Source organism: Amblyomma mixtum, chromosome 4, assembly GCF_055824585.1.
Source record: "Amblyomma mixtum isolate Tamu chromosome 4, ASM5582458v1, whole genome shotgun sequence".
Lineage (NCBI taxonomy): Eukaryota > Metazoa > Arthropoda > Arachnida > Ixodida > Ixodidae > Amblyomma > Amblyomma mixtum.
The window spans coordinates 11,197,903-11,213,731 of record NC_143015.1 but is presented as its reverse complement, the minus strand read 5'-3'; the positions used below and the strand labels follow the sequence as shown (position 1 = coordinate 11,213,731).

The window sequence follows — 15,829 nt, the reverse complement described above, 5'->3', positions numbered from 1 at the left end:
ATAGAAAATGTGTAATTAAGCGTAATAAACACTTAAGATCCCCGAAAGATGTATAATTTGGGTATCGATATAGCCATGGAAATGGTGTGACATTACATCCACCGGAAGTCGTCACGGCATAGTGTCCTCGGTTTTCGCCCCTCAAGACACTTTAGTTGCCAAAGTGTCCTCGCTATTTTTTTTGTCGTCTTAGACCAACTAGCCCGCAGAAGCACCCTAGCGGCCACAGCTTAGGAAAAACCGCTTGGAGTACGGCGCGCTAGCTCCACGCCGTCTCGGGGAGGCCTGTACGGCGGTGGTCTGTGAAATGTTTAGCAGAATCCCCCAAGGTGGAGTAGAAAGAAAGGAGTTTCGAGTTATTGATCAATTCGCTCTCGCCGTACCGTAAGCTTGCCGTCCCGGTTAGCTCAATTGGTAGAGCGACTGCTCCAGTGAAACGGTGGTCCCGGGCTTGAACCCCGGACCAGGACGAATTTTTCTTTAACTACGGAGTTTCTGAGAATGCTTTATAGCTTTCCTTTGTAGCCGTATGGCTGTGCTCGGGTGGATGTCAAATAGTAATTGCTCCCTTATTACAAAATCTACTCCACCTTGGGGGATTCCCCTAAACATTTGGTCAACACTGTTCCCACTTCGAGTTATTGATCGATTCGCTCTCGCCCTACCATAAGTTTTTGATTGCACTTTTTGCTGCGGCGATGTGAAATGACGTGGGTACAGATCATGATGAAACCTGCGGTATCGCATACTTGTGCGAAGCGCAGTACAGAGGGCAAAACGCATGTCTAGAACACGCTCTGAGCGTGTTTCGGGCGTAACACGCGATAACTAGCCATAAGATTTGGTTAAAAATGGTCTGGATGTAAACAAGTGCTATTAAACTCATAGAATTTCATCGTCATTTTTGGCTTTCTTGGTCGCAGCAGCTTTGGGAGCTCCGGAACACACAGTTTGGTTGTTCTAGGCATGCGTTTTGCCCTCTGTACATTAAGCGGCGGGTCCAGTGTCGATAGGTTCCATAGCAACCACGCGAGGTGTATTGCTTGCGAAGCCGGGCGTGACGTCGCTGCTCGGAATGCATTTACAGCGCGATTAGGTTACGATCTAAGAAGGCGTGTGTGTGGTTCCATGGGAGTTGTGCGCCATTCGCAACCATGTTTGCAAGAGTGGTGTCATAAGGCAGAGCCTCGTTCAAACTGCCGTGCGCGCACGTCACGTTGAACGGAGTAGTAGTAGTATAAAACTTGATTGCGCAAAATGGGATGGGGTTTAGGGGTTGGGGTCTTGAGCAGCAGGTGATGTTCCTAGGTACAGCCCCCCCCCCTCCCCCCCCGAAATTTTTTTGAAGGGTCACCGACCGAGCACGGCCCACGTACATATCGCGACCTCTGCTATCATAGTTTTCTTCTTGCCCGGATCGTCTGTCTTTCCGTGTGTGAAGTTTACTATCTGTGGTTGCGCAAGATGTTTATTTGCCTTGTTTGGCGTATATTATAGTGTCACTTTTGCTTAGATACGTAGATTTAATGGAGACATATGTGTATTTAAATATCTTGCTGCGAGGTTTTGTGTATACTTAGTGTTTCCAGTGACACTTTTTTGTCCTTTATCAAGTTTTGTCATCGCCTTTCTAATACTCCATTTTATCTTCGCACTTCTAATGTATTAACAATGTTGAAATTCGGGCTTGTTGGTTCATACTTCGGAGCAATAGCGCAAACAGGACAAGGGACAAAAGAACGAGTAGACACACACAGCGCTAACTTCCAACAACTTTATTAGAAACCAAAGCACAAGAATTTATGCATGCATTTGTACCGTATCATCTCAAAACATGCGCAAAATCAGTGTGAGCGTAGGTAATCTACTTCTTTTTTTTGAAAGTCTGACAGAAGGAGTGCTTACACAGGCACTTCCTAACCTGCCTATCTTTTCTGCTTCGATAATTTCACGAGTGCGCTTGTCATTACTTTTTCCAAGTAAAAAACATTTGTCAAGTAACAGTTCACACTTTACACATACGTTGCAATGTTTCACGAGTTCTCCATCGTTTTCATTCTTATTACTTACATTGCGATTATGCTCACGGAGGCGGTCATTCAGGCAGCGACCGGTTTGACCGACATACTGTCGTCCACATGAGAGCGGTATCTGGTACACCACGCCTACCTTGCATTCTGCAAACGGTTTTTGGTGTTTTTTGTGCATTCTTTGGCCAAAGGACGAACAACTTTGTTTACCTTGCATAGGCTGTTTAACTTTTGAGGGGCAGAGAAAACAACTGACACATCTATCCGATTTGCAATGCGCTTAAGATTGCGAGAGATGGTATGCAAGTATGGGATAACTGCCATTTTTTTCTTCTGTCTTTCTGAGGGCACATGCGCACAAGGATGCAGCTCAATGCTTAATTTCCTGAGTAAACTTTCCGCTACTGAAATCTGAAAGGGACCAGGATAGCCAGCGTGCGATAGCCTACTGCACTGTTGTTGCAAACTTGCATGCATCAAATGCGGACAGGATTTTCGGAGGGCATTTTCAAGGCACAGATTCGCTATCGCTCTTTTAACCAGTTTAGAGTGGGCAGATTTGAAGGGCAGGAGAGGCTTGGTATTGCGAGGTTCATAAGCCCAGCAGGTATGATCTGGGTGAAAGATGATGCTAATGTCAAGAAATCTAAGCTTGTCATTAGAAGGCAGTTCGAAAGTTAGAACAAGCGGTTTAAAACTTTGTCTGAGCACAGTTAGTATGTTAAAAGCCTTCGATTCAAAGTAATCATGGTCACTGTCAATAAAAATCAGGAAATCGTCAACGTATCTAAAAACTTTGGTAACCTGCATATTGTCTAATCTGTCCATAACGGCTTTGTCAAGTTTTGCTAAAAAGAGGTCACTTAAGATCGGGGCAATGCAGGAGCCGATACAAATTCCTTCTTTTTGAAGGTGAGGTTGTTCATTCCACAAGATAAACGTGGACCTCAGATAAAAGGATAAAAGTTCTAAAAAACTGCTAGCGCTAATACCTGCTGAGTTTTGAAAGGCAACAATTCCAAACTGGTCAATACACTCCTCAACACATTTCACTAACATATCATGCGGCAGTGAATAGTACAGGTCCTTAATATCTACAGAAAAAGCGCGAAGGTTATCACATTTACCCGACTGCATAAATTGAAGAACTTCACTAGAATTTTTTACTAAAAACGGGTCTTCTGTTTTAAGCAGGCTGAGCTTACATTGCAAGAAACTAGACACCTGTCTTTGCCACGTCCCTTGTTCAGACACGATAGGCCTAAAAGGCACCTCCGGCTTATTTCATTTCATTTCATTTCATTTATTTTCCTTAAAGGCCCGGTGAGGGGCATTACATAAGGGGTGGGTACAATATTCGTTGGCGGCAAGTGTTAACACGATGACAAATGAGCATGAAGATTATCAGCGAAGGTCGCGGAGCACATGATGGCCGCAATGTCGCTGGGAAGGCCGTTCCAGTCCACAATGGTACGGGGGAAAAATGAGGCTGCAAAAGTAACCGTGCGGGAACGTGGTCGAGAAACTTGGAAAGGATGAGAAGTGCGATGAGATATGCGGGTTGGCGGGACGATGTAGGGTGCGCAGGAAAGTGAACTGTGGTAGAATTTGTAGAATAAGCAAAGGCTGGCGATGCGACGGCGAACTGAGAGGAGTGATAACCCGGATTTATCTTTCAACCCTGACACACTGATGTCGTAGGAATATGAAGAATGAATGAATCTGGCTGCTCTGTTTTGTACTGCTTCAAGTGCGTTGATAAGGTAAGCATGATGCGGGCTCCAAATAGGTGAGGCATATTCTAATTTTGATCTGACAAGTGTTTTGTATGCTAATAATTTTACATGATCGGGGGCATGGCAGAGATGACGTCGTAAAAAAACCTAGTGTTTTATTAGCAGATGAGATAATATTAGTGATGTGGGCACTCCAGGACAAGTCGTTACACAAGGTGACTCCTAAATACTTATACGATAGACAAGTCTGTACAGGGACGTTACTAATTACATACGGGAAATCAAGCGGATTATGGCGGCGGTGAAAAGACATACGTTTACACTTATGAGGGTTAAGTTCCATTAACCAAACGTCACACCATTCCTGAATGCGGTTAAGGTCTTGCTGGAGAGAATTTTGGTCATTAATGGTAGTAACTGAGCGGTAAATGACGCAGTCATCTGCGAACATGCGAATTTTAGAATTGATGTTGCCTGGCAGGTCATTAATATAAATTAAAAACAGAAGTGGACCGAGTACAGAGCCTTGAGGGACACCAGATGTTATAGGAATGGAGTTAGAATTGTGATCGTTAATAGTGACAAACTGCGTGCGATTAGCGAGGAATTCTTCTATCCATTCTAAAATATCAGTAGGCAAGTTCAAGTATGACAGTTTTAGTAGTAATCGTTTGTGTGGTACCTTGTCGAACGCTTTTGCATAATCTAGGAAGATGGCATCGGTCTGCAGGTTAGTGTCAAGATTAGCATGCAAATCATGAAGAAAAATAGCAAGCTGTGTTTCACATGAGTGACCTTTTCTAAAACCGTGTTGTAAACAAACGCCGAGTAGGACTGTGGTAGGTGCAGCGTGGCAGTGTAGCCATAACATTTCTAAACCAGAAGAATGATCTATTAGTGAACTTGAAAGTTCTTGGTGGACAGCTATAAGCACGCCCCCTCCGCGTCCATCGCTGCGGTCTTTTCGAAACAGCTGAAAATTTGGTAAGTCAGCTAGTATTTAATTATCTGAGACGTCACCGTTCAGCCAGGTTTCAGTTAGTATCAGTACATTACTTCCTGATGATGAAACGAGACTAGAGACAAGCTCCCGCTTGGAAAGAAAACTGCGAATGTTAGTGTATATAACGGAAAACGAGATACTAGATACGGGACGATTATTCAAACGGGTGTTCGAGGGTGCATGGCGGGATGATTGCTAATCTGACTGGGAGTGGGTGGCAGCTACTGACTGAGAATGGGCGGCAGCTATTTCTTGTACTGTTTCTGAGCTTTCATCAAACATGTATCGTCTTGAACCGATGTGCAAAGTCTTGTAATTTAAAGCGCATTTCGCGGACTTTTCTTTAGCAAACGCGATTAGCTGCTTTCGAACGTGTTGAACTTTCTTCGAAAAATCTTCACCGACGCTAAAATCGGTGTCTTTAAATTTACGGCCATTCGAAAGTATAGTGTTTTTAATTTTGTGTGAATTAAACTTGACAATGATTGGACGAGTGCGTTTACGTGTGTAACGACCAAGGCGATGAGCGCGTTCGATGCTGTCTGGATTGATTGTTAAGCTCATGTTAGCGAGGCAATGCTGTATAACTATTTCTTCGGAGTCTGGGTAATTTTCGGATGGGTTAGTATCGGGAATACCATAAAATATGAGATTACTACGACGTGAGCGATTTTCTGCGTCATCGATCCGAGCCTCCGAGAGGTCAATCTTGGAGGCCATTGCAGCATTTTCAGCTTTAATCGTTTTCAATTCAGTCTGCAACGTTGAAAAGGCTAGTATATGTCCTTCCAGATCGGCTATGCGCTTAGTCAGACTAGCTATAGAGTTGTCGGTTGAAATGATCTGGTTCTTAACGTCCAGTACTTAGGAAATTAGCTTACTCTGACCGGCGGAAAGGTTTGTTAGTTCGTTTTTGCGCTGAAAAATACATGAAGAAAGTTTTGTTTTGCGTCCGAAATGCTCTTAGAGAGGCTACACAGGTTGAACTTGTTACATAATTGTATCGCTTGCCTCTTAACTTTTGCTAGCTTTATGCCCTCATGGCAAGCAAACATGGACGACAGAGCACTATCGCCTTTTGACTTAAAGAGTTCAGAGGATAAAATCATCGCAAAACCACCTTCTTTATCGGCGGGAATCACAGTTAGATCTTTCTTCTCGAGGAAGGTTCGGACCTGCTTGACCGGTTGTCTAGATGGGGCTGTATTGGAGCGGGAAATAACGTCAACGCCTTCCGAGATGCAGCGATCTTGCTCACTGGGGGGTGCATGCCGGGATATGCTGTGCACTAACGAGAGGAGTTCCGGTGGCGAACGCTTAGGCGGAACTGCGAACTTGGGCCCCAGGGCGAGGACACGAGAGACAACGGGAGGAAGGTCCAGCGGTTCCAGAACATGCAATTGGTCCTTATCTGACTGCTGCTGCAGCTTGACTCCATTCCGAAGCTGGTTCAACTGCGTGGTCCAGATGAACTCGGTGGTGCGAGAAGCGATGCGGGGGAATTGCTGGAGTTGGCGAGACGCATCCGGGGCGGCAAACAAGTCGGACAGCTGAGCAGCCAAGAGTTGCCTGTAGAGTCTGGCTTGTCTGTTGAACTCAGCTTTCATGATGTTGCAACGGGCCATTTTCAACGGGCCCTTTTCAATGGGCGCTTTTCATCAACGGGCCCTTTTCAATGTACTTCCCTGGATCCGTCTATGACAGTCACGCTCATTGCCGTGGCCACATGCCATGCCAGGACTCTTTCGTTCTGCATTCGGAACCACATCTTGCCGGATGTCTTCAAGAAGCTCTTTGGTGGCTTCCTTCCTTCAGCTGGTCACATAGCAAGAGTGTCACATAGCAAGGTCACACAGCAAGAGGAGGCCGCGCTGCAACATGAGCCCTACCCGAACAAAATTTTTCGCCACTGCACACGGTGTGCCGTCAAAAGCTCGACTACATCAGTCTCCGTGCGTAAGATTGTCTGAAAATTGGTGGGGCTCGGTTTGCTGTGAGTGTCATTCACCCGCTTGATGACGCCACCCTATTTTTCTTGCTATCAATGGGATTTTTCCCACTATTTGCGAGTTGTACACACAAACACAAGCGCCTCTGGCTTTTCGCCTAATGGGAATAGTAATAGAAAAGTATACAACTGCTGTATCTCACCGGTAGTCAGCTATGGGGCAGAAACGTGGAGGCTAACAAAGAAGGCTCAGCTTAAGTTAAGAACAACGCAGCGAGCTATGGAAAGAAAAATGATAGGTGTAACGTTAAGAGATCGGAAGCGGGCGGAGTGGGTGACGGAACAAACGCGGGTTAATGACATCCTACTCCAAATCAAGAGGAAGAAGTGGGCTTGGGCAGGGCATGTAATGCGAAGGCAAGATAACCGATGGTCCTTAAGGGTAACGGAGTGGACTCCAAGAGAAGGCAAGCGTAGCAGGGGGCGGCAGAAGGTTACATGGCGGATGAGATTAAGACATTTGCGGGAATACGGTGGCCGCGGCTGGCTAAGGACAGGGTTAATGGGAGAGACATGGGAGAGGCCTTTGCCCTGCAGCGGACATAGTTAGGCTGATGATGATGATTACGATGAATGCTTTCCGAATAAATTTCTCGTTGGTCGTGGGCAACAAAGGACTTCAAAACCAGTGGCACCCGCGACCAAACTCTCCACGTGCAGGTAAAAGGGCCACAATGGCTTACCGACCAACGCGGGTGTCGGCTCACATTGTAGGTGGAAACTTGAACCGCTCAGTGAGAGAAACCTTCCGCTGTTGCCGCGCCATACCTTCCTCCATTCCACAGTGTGATGCTGCGTGGTGTGACTTCGGTGTTGACTTCGCCGTTGTACCACCTATTTCTGGCTTTAAGTTATCGCAGCTTTCGCTCTAAATGCGCACCAAAGTTCAAAGGCATTACAAAAGCAAATAATAGCACCCACGATCGGGGTCGAACGCTCGACTTCACGCGCCCAGACCTCAGCTACCCGCTCGCTCACTGATTGCGGTTCCGCCGCGGTGGCTCAGTGGTTACGGCGCTCGGCTGCTGACCCGAAAGACGCGGGTTCGATCCCGGCCGCGGCGGCCGAATTTCGATGCAGGCTGAATTCTAGAGGCCTGTGTGCTGTGAGATATCAGTGCACGTTGAAGGACCCCAGGTGGTCGAAATTTCCGGAGCCCTTCACTACGGCGTCCCTCATGGCCTGAGTTGCTTTGGGATGTTAAACCCCAATAAACGAATAAACCAAACTGATTGCGGTTGTCGAGCGCTTAATGTCGAGGAACCCATTTGTACTGTTTAGAGAGCCTACGCTTTCGCGCTTTCAGAAGGCGCGTTCCCCCGTACAGCCGACACACAGCAGTCGGGTCTGGCCCGCCGGAGCGTCTTAATACCTGCGCTACACGGGTACATTCGAATCACATCTGAGTCGAATGGCCTTCCAGATATGAAATGGCACTTGGACTCGACGGTCTCCCGCGGTGCTACATGACACTTTCCAAACGCGTTCGAAAGCCTCAGCTCGTTTTCAGTATACAACAACGGCGGCGACCACTGCGGTCGCACTAGCATAGAGTAATATAGAAGTAAAGAGCGGACACTCCCGTAGGCCCCAGCGGCCGACTTTTGTGCACAGCGCACGTAGCGGACCCGGGGAAACGCACTGGCCTCAGAGATGATAGGCATAAACAGGAATCTTGGAGGCTCTACTGTCAAAACCTGGTGGTGGGCATCTGCCCTTGACGCAGCTTTGTTGCCTCTTTGGAAGTGCTTAGGAAGAGCCGCCGCCGCCGCCTTTAAGGCCGACAGCTGCAGCTTCTTGTTGGACAGTTCACGGGGTGGAAGAAACAACCGTCGCAGCACCACAGCAGTACACAAAACGGACGTGCCCACGAAGCTTGCAGACGCCGCAAAAAAAATACAGCCGCTCACACCGTCGGTCCGTCGCACACTGCCGCCTGGGCGTGCTTGCCCGTTGGCTTGACGCACTTAAAAGACGCCGCTGTTGCTGACGTAACTGCGGCCGTAGGCGCGCAGCGCACGTCACTGCAAGCCAAGATATGCCAAGACCATACTCTTTTTCCTTTTTTTATTTGCACGTTCAGTGCCATCTGGCGGAAACGGGGAAGCGCCGAACTCGGCCGCGAAAGGGCCCGAGTGTCCGCTCTTTACTTTTATGTTACTCTATGGCACTAGTCCGACAACGACACTATCACGGTCAACAGCAGCATGTGGTAACAGTGAACTATTTAGTTCACTGTAATATGATTGCAGTGGGACAAGTTTTTTAGGCCAACAAATCCGATCGGCGGATGGCCTTCATGTCCTCGGCAGGGCGGCGGTTGAGCGAAAACAAGTAGCTGTGAGGCGACGGTGCGAATATATTCGCGCTTCTACATTATCCACACTGGAAATAAGCAAAACGAACTGCTACATTTCACATGCGCACACTTGAACACTCACCAGCGATAAGCGCTTGCCAAATTAATTTTAGTCGACGACGACTTTCTTCCCGTGACAACTAGGCCTAGCGAGTCCGCAGAGTTCTCTGTCTGTGATTGCGGCGGTTGTGAAGAGCGAATTAAAAAATTGCAGCGAATGCAAATAGTCAATGATTGTAGTTTTGAAAGCAGTGACCTGAAATCAACTATCGAATGTTTGCTGACGACTGTGTTATTTACCGCACTATTAATAACTCTAGTGATCAACTTAGTCTTCAAACCGATCTTAACAGCGCACTTAATTGGTGTAACAACTGGCTCATGTCCCTAAATCCTAATAAATGCAAACTCTTATCCTTCTCTCGTCGCCATAGCCCGCATCGCTTCCAATATTCCATTTCTAACACCTCGATTAATTCAGTATCATCTTATAAGTATCTAAGAGTCACCTTGTCTTGTGATTTATCTTGGCGCACCCATATTGGCAACATCATTTCATATTTCATTTCATATTTCAGCATCGAATAAAACACTTGGTTTTCTCAAGCGCCATCTCCGCCTTGCCCCTCAACACGTAAAATTACTTGCATATAAATCGCTCATCAGACCAAAATTAGAATATGCCTCTGCCATATGGAGCCCGCACCAAACTTACTTAATTAATGCATTAGAAGCTGTCCAAAACCGTGCCACTCGATTCATCCACTCTGCATACTCATATGACGTCAGCATTTCTTCATTGAAAGCATTATCAGGACTACCGCCCCTTTCGTTCCGTCGTCGCATTTCAAGTCTCACCCTTTATCACAAATTATTTCATTCTTCCCTCAATCGGTCACCGTATATCAGAGCAGCCGCACGCATATCTCACCGCACCAGTCATCCCCTACAAGTTGCCCGGCCGCCATCGCATACTGCCACCTTTTCCGCTTCATTTTTCTTTCGAGCAGCAACGGACTGGAACGGCCTACACCGTGACATCGTCAACATCGCTTCATCCTCTACTTTTCAAGAACATGTAACCGATCACCTTCAGTGCTGAATAATATTCGCTGTTTTGTTTGCTCATTTCATTAAAATCCCACCCCTTATGTAATACCCCCGATACCAGGGGGCCTTTAAGGTAAATAAACTGAACTGAACTGAACTGAACATCACAGAGTGTGCATACGATGTACGGAAAACACCGGTGGGACCCAGACCGACGAGCAGTGCTTTGTGACAAGCAGCAGTCGTCGCCGTTGCTCGCTTGTGGATAACAAGTTAGGCGGTTCCATTTCACGCGAACGGTCAGCAAACATATTTCTGGATGAGGTGTAACATTTTTATTGAAACAGCCTTTATGTTAGGCCTTCAGTAGGTCCTGGGCCAAGGTGACGGGGGCGCGTTGCGGTTTCAGATCCAGGGAGGCGAGCCATATGGGCCACGGTGGGGGGGGGGGGGGGGGGGGGAAGGATAGGAGAGGGACTGGAAGGCTGCGTGGTGTGTAAGGCAGTGTTCTATGTCTGCATATGTGTGAGGAAAGTTTGGGCACTGAGGTGTGGAAGTGTACCGGTACAGATAAAGTAGTTGTCACGTCGGAGAAAGCCGGTACAATTAGCGACGTTGAAATTCAGGCTTGTTGGCTCATACTTAGGAGCAATAGCGCGAACAGGACGAGGGACCAAGAACGAGTAGACACACACAGCGCAACTGCCCCGCCGCAGGGGCTCAGTGGTTACGGCGCTTGGCTGCTGACCCGAAAGAAGCGATCCCGGCCGCGGCAGCCGAATTTCGATGAAGGCGAAATTCTAGAGGGCCGTGTACTGTGCGATGTCAGTGCACGTCCAACCAGCGACTTCTGGCCTTGGGCGTGGTAAACACATTCCGGGAGCTTCGAGAAGCCCACTTAGTCAACCAATACACGCGTCTTGCACAGACCACGTCCGGTCGCCGCCTCTTGGACCGGCTACGCATCAAACATGACTACCATGTTGAGGAAAGGGAGAGAGTGCCAGAACCCTGGAGACGCGCCCTCCGGGTCCGACCCCTTCCCCGCAACATGTCCAGAGAAGACCATAGCGGTCGTCGCCAGGCGCGCGCGGAAGCGTTGGCGCGATACTATGGTAACCAACAACATGTGTATTACGCGGACGTTGCCGGCCCACACCACGGGGTGTGGTACACGGCCGCAGTCGTACACAACACAAACACAGTCAACGGGCTCACTTTCAAAGCCTACAGCGCAACACACGCGGAGGAGATTGCCATTGCTCTGGCTCTCACTACTCCCAAGTCGAAACACATCATCACCGACTCGCGAGGGGCCTGTCGGAACTATGAGTTGGGCTGGGCTCCCCCGCTTGCCTGGCGCATATTGGAATATAGCTGCCGATGCGAAGATCCAACTCCACGCTACCTGATTTGGGCCCCCGGTCACCAGGGCCTACAGGGAAACGAACAGGCCGATCAGGCCGCCCGCGCACTCTCTCCCCGGGCTATCTCCCTGTCCTTGGAAGCCTACTCCCAATCAGACAATCTGGTCCTTACATTCAAACACATCACCGATTACTACAAGGAGGAGCACCGGCGCTACCCGGCCCCTTGTAAGGGACTGGATCGCGCTGACGAGCGCCTCCTCATCAAAATTCTTACTAACACTGTACTGGGCCCGGCGGTACTTAAACATTTCAACGAATCCTTTGATGGCACGTGCCAGTTCTGTGGGGAGGTGGCTGACACCTTCCACAGGGTTGGGGCGTGTCAATCCAACCCATCTATCCCCCCCAACCCCAACCCCACCAGAGAGGACTGGGAGGCGGCCCTGCTCGGCTGTCAGGACCTAAAGACCCAAAAGGCCTTGGTTCACCGGACGCGGGCGGCGTTGCTTGCCAATGGGGCCCCGGAATAGGGGCTCCACCTAGTATTGTTAGGAGAAAGGGCCAATAGGGCCTACCCCAATCACCTGTCTGTAAATATTTATTGCACTATAAATGTTTTTCACCACCACCACCAGTGCACGTTAAAGGTGCACTGAAGAGGAATCTGAACTCGTATTTTTGCCGCGGGAACTCGATCTACACGTTCCGAGCATTCTTAGAAACTGCGATTTATTGCCCTATGTGGCCGATTTCCCTAATTAAATCGAATTAACACCCGGCTCCCACCTTTATTTTTGAATTGTCTCTCGTACGGTGGGCGGAATCGACCAACGTGGGGAGTGCCTTTCACCCAGTCCCGTGGCGGCTTGCCGCTCTGCCATCGGCGGAGTAATACGTAGTAGTCGGTAGAAGCAAATAGTCCGCGCGTATTTTTATTTCTGCGGGCTTATTTTGTGTTTATATTATCTGCAAATGAAACTATTTATTCGCGGAAACCTAAAAAACAAAATGAAGCGAAAGCAAAGCCTCCACGGAGCTGGCTGAAAGGCACCCCCCGCGTTGGTCGACACCGCCCACCGTACGAGGGAGATTTAAAAAAAAAAAAGGTGGGAGCCGGGCGTTAATTCGATTTGATTAGGGAAATCGGCCACACAGGGCAATAAGTCGCAGTTTCTAAGAACGCTAGGAACTTATAGATAGAGTTTTCGCGGCAAAAACACGAGTTCAGATTCCTCTTCAGTGCACCTTTAAGGAACCCCAGGTGGTCGAAATTTCCGGAGCCCTTCACTAAGGCGTCTCTGATAGCCTGAGTCGCTTCGGGACGTTACACCCCAATAAACCAATAAACCAAACACACAGCGCAACTTCCAACAAAGAGAGAGAGAGAGAGAGAGAGAGAGGGAAAGGCAGGGATGAACTTCCAACTAACTTCCAACAACTTTATTAGAAACAAAAGCACAAGAATTTATACATGCATTTTAGCCGTGTCATCCCGCTACTAGACAAGTGTTTCTCAGTTGGGAAAAGTAAGGACAAGCGCTCTCGAGAAATTATTGGAGCAGAAAAGATAGCCAGATTTGTATTTATTATTTTTGTATTTACCTGCATTTATGTGCTGTATTACTGTATCAACCCCCCCCCCCACTGTAATGCCAAATGGCGGTGTGGGTAAAAGATAAATAAAAATAAAGTGCCTGTGTAAGCACTCTTTCTGTCAGGCTCTCAAAAAAAAAGGAATTGCTTACCTACGCTCGCAGTGAATTTGCGCATGCCGTGTGATGACGCGGCAAAAATGCATGTATAAATTCTTGTGCTTCCGTTTCTAATAAATTTGTTGGAAGTTAGCGCTGTGTGTGTCTACCCGTTCTTGGTCCCTTGTCCTGTTTGCGCTATATTGCTCCGAACAATTAGCGAGAAGCGCCGATCATCTGCGATGTCAACAAACAGGCTGTCAAGAAGCGTTTCTCAGGCAGGCGATCACATTGGCGCCTCCTACCGATTGTCGCCATGGGTGAACGAGCGCGAGCACAACCGGTACAGAAAAGGCGAGAGCATTTAATAGAAATAAAGCGAAAATTGCGTTTTATGCCACAAAAACGAGCACTAGCTGCTCGTGCGCAGCGATGTAAACAACAGTATACGAGTGCAGTCGTCATTATCGGGACAGTTCCGGGAAATTTCATGCTCAGGCGGTAAATGTTCATTGGTGTACTACTGCCTTCAAGCACTCGCTTAGACAGAACACGAGCTATTTGCTAAACACCCGAGCAGCGAAGGTAATCGGTCCAGTATATTGAAATGTTGAGCCGATTAGTTGCGCTGCTGGGGCAAGCAGCAGAAAAAAGCGAACAGCGGGTATCAAGAATTCAGGGGACACTTTGGCTCTCTAAAGTGCTGCAAGGCGATAGAGTTTCCTGGCATAGTGTTTGTTGTTTTTTCCATTTTCATTTTCTTTCATTTTTTATATTTGTTTCTTTTCTTATTTTTATTTCTTATTAACTTTTCTTTTTTCATTTTTGTTGAATGAAATTTATGCATTCACTAGATGCGCCTTTATTCATGCTCAAACCCTGAGCCTTCGTGGCCTTGAGAAGCTGTTCTGTGCGGCTGTGCTTCAACATGCTCCTTGCTGGAAACAGCGCATCGGCCGTTGGCCGAGGTCTACCGACGTCTCAGGACACTACGGACTCGTACAAAGTTGTACTTCCCCGATTGCCTACCGGTAATGTTGTCCTTAATACCGTTTTTCTGCATGCTGACCTTAAGGGTCGCCCGTACCGAGCACCTGACTTCCGTGACGCACTCGCACAGATATTGGATCTCCGGGAAATTTTGTGCATTGGTCAATACCAAATGAGCCACGTGTGGATGGTTACCTGCGAGAGTAGTTCTTCCAAACAGAAGCTTGTTAACAAAGCGGAGTTTCCTGTCAAAGGACTGCGGTGCATGGTGTTTGACCCGGATACTAAGAACGTAAAGGTTAAGCTCCTTTGGCTTCCCCGCTATATGGAGCACCGGAGGATTGTGGAAGCATTAGAGCCTTATGGCACGATTCAGTCTGTGGAGCGTGAAAAGTGGCGGTGCCCAGGGATGGAGCATATGGAAACGGCGAACCGTGAAATCTCCCTCACACTCAAGGAAGGAGTGTCAGCAAGCACAATCCCACACACACACAATGCTTATGGAGTGCAGGCATTAGTCCTTATCCCAGGGAGACCTCCACTGTGCCTCCGATGCAGCCGGGTTGGGCATGTACGGCGCCAGTGTCGCACGCCTCGATGCACCCAGTGCCGACGCTTTGGCCATACTGCGGAGAACTGTGTCTTGAGTTACGCTGACAGGCTGCGTCAAGGCGAGTGGTCACGGGAAGATGACGTGGCATCAGAACACATCATGGATGTGTCTGAGGTTGTCGACGCGACCGGAGAACTAAGTCGTGAGCATCGCATAGATGGGGAACAGAAGACTTCAACACCTAAAATCAACACGGAATATGAAGCGACTGGCCACCTAGCATCCGCGCCTCCAGAACGAAAGCCGCCGGACCCGGCCCCCCCCCCCCCCCCCCGTGAGTGCTACAGAGACTGCTGTGCTTGCTGCACAGGAACACCTCGTCGCCACAGGTCAACGTCCGGATATGCCTCCTGTGGAGTCAGTCGAGTCGATACAGCTAGTGAATGCTCGCCGATCCTCCTCTGTTGCTGATTCTGCTTCGTCGTTGGAGGGTAACGGTGAGCCGTGTGTGGCGTCGATCTCTGGCGTGTCCGGTTCTCTGTCGGCTGTCAGTGTGGAGGCGAGTGATGTGCTCCCCTCGGGTTCGTGGGCCGAGGCCTTGGCTGTCTCAGAGGAAGACATGGACAGCACTGCACCTTTGAAACGTCCAGCAGATGTTGACGAGGTGTGTATCGATGGCGCCGACCACAAGGCCCAATGTGTAGAGGCCACGGGAAGTGTGGCGTTAAAGAGGAGGGCGATGTCTGCCCGAGAGGCCGCCAATTTGGAGGCGGGCCACCCCATTTCAGGGGATGGCATTTCTTAAGACTAGCACCAAAAATGGCGAGCGTCGCAGCATATCAAGTCGCTACCCTTAACGTTAGGGGTATGCGTAATCGTAGGAGGCAACAGCAGGTGCGGCATCTCTTAAAGAAATGGAGTGTGTGTAGCCGCTATCCAGGAAACAAACTTGTCCTCTGATGAAGAGACAGCAGCTGCTCACGAGCCTTTTTTGTCGGAATACAACATTATTGTTAGCCACGCGAGAGGCTTATCCGGA

General features: G+C 48.6%; 2 pseudogenes; one reads left to right on the top strand and one right to left on the bottom strand.

Moving 5' to 3' along the window:
* Positions 1-6,394, bottom strand: part of LOC149345692 (uncharacterized) — a 94,440-nt pseudogene extending 88,046 nt beyond the window's left edge.
* A 7,781-nt stretch (positions 6,395-14,175) lies between these two features.
* LOC149345691 (uncharacterized) lies at positions 14,176-15,595 on the top strand (annotated as a pseudogene).
* Positions 15,596-15,829: the final 234 nt, after the last annotated feature.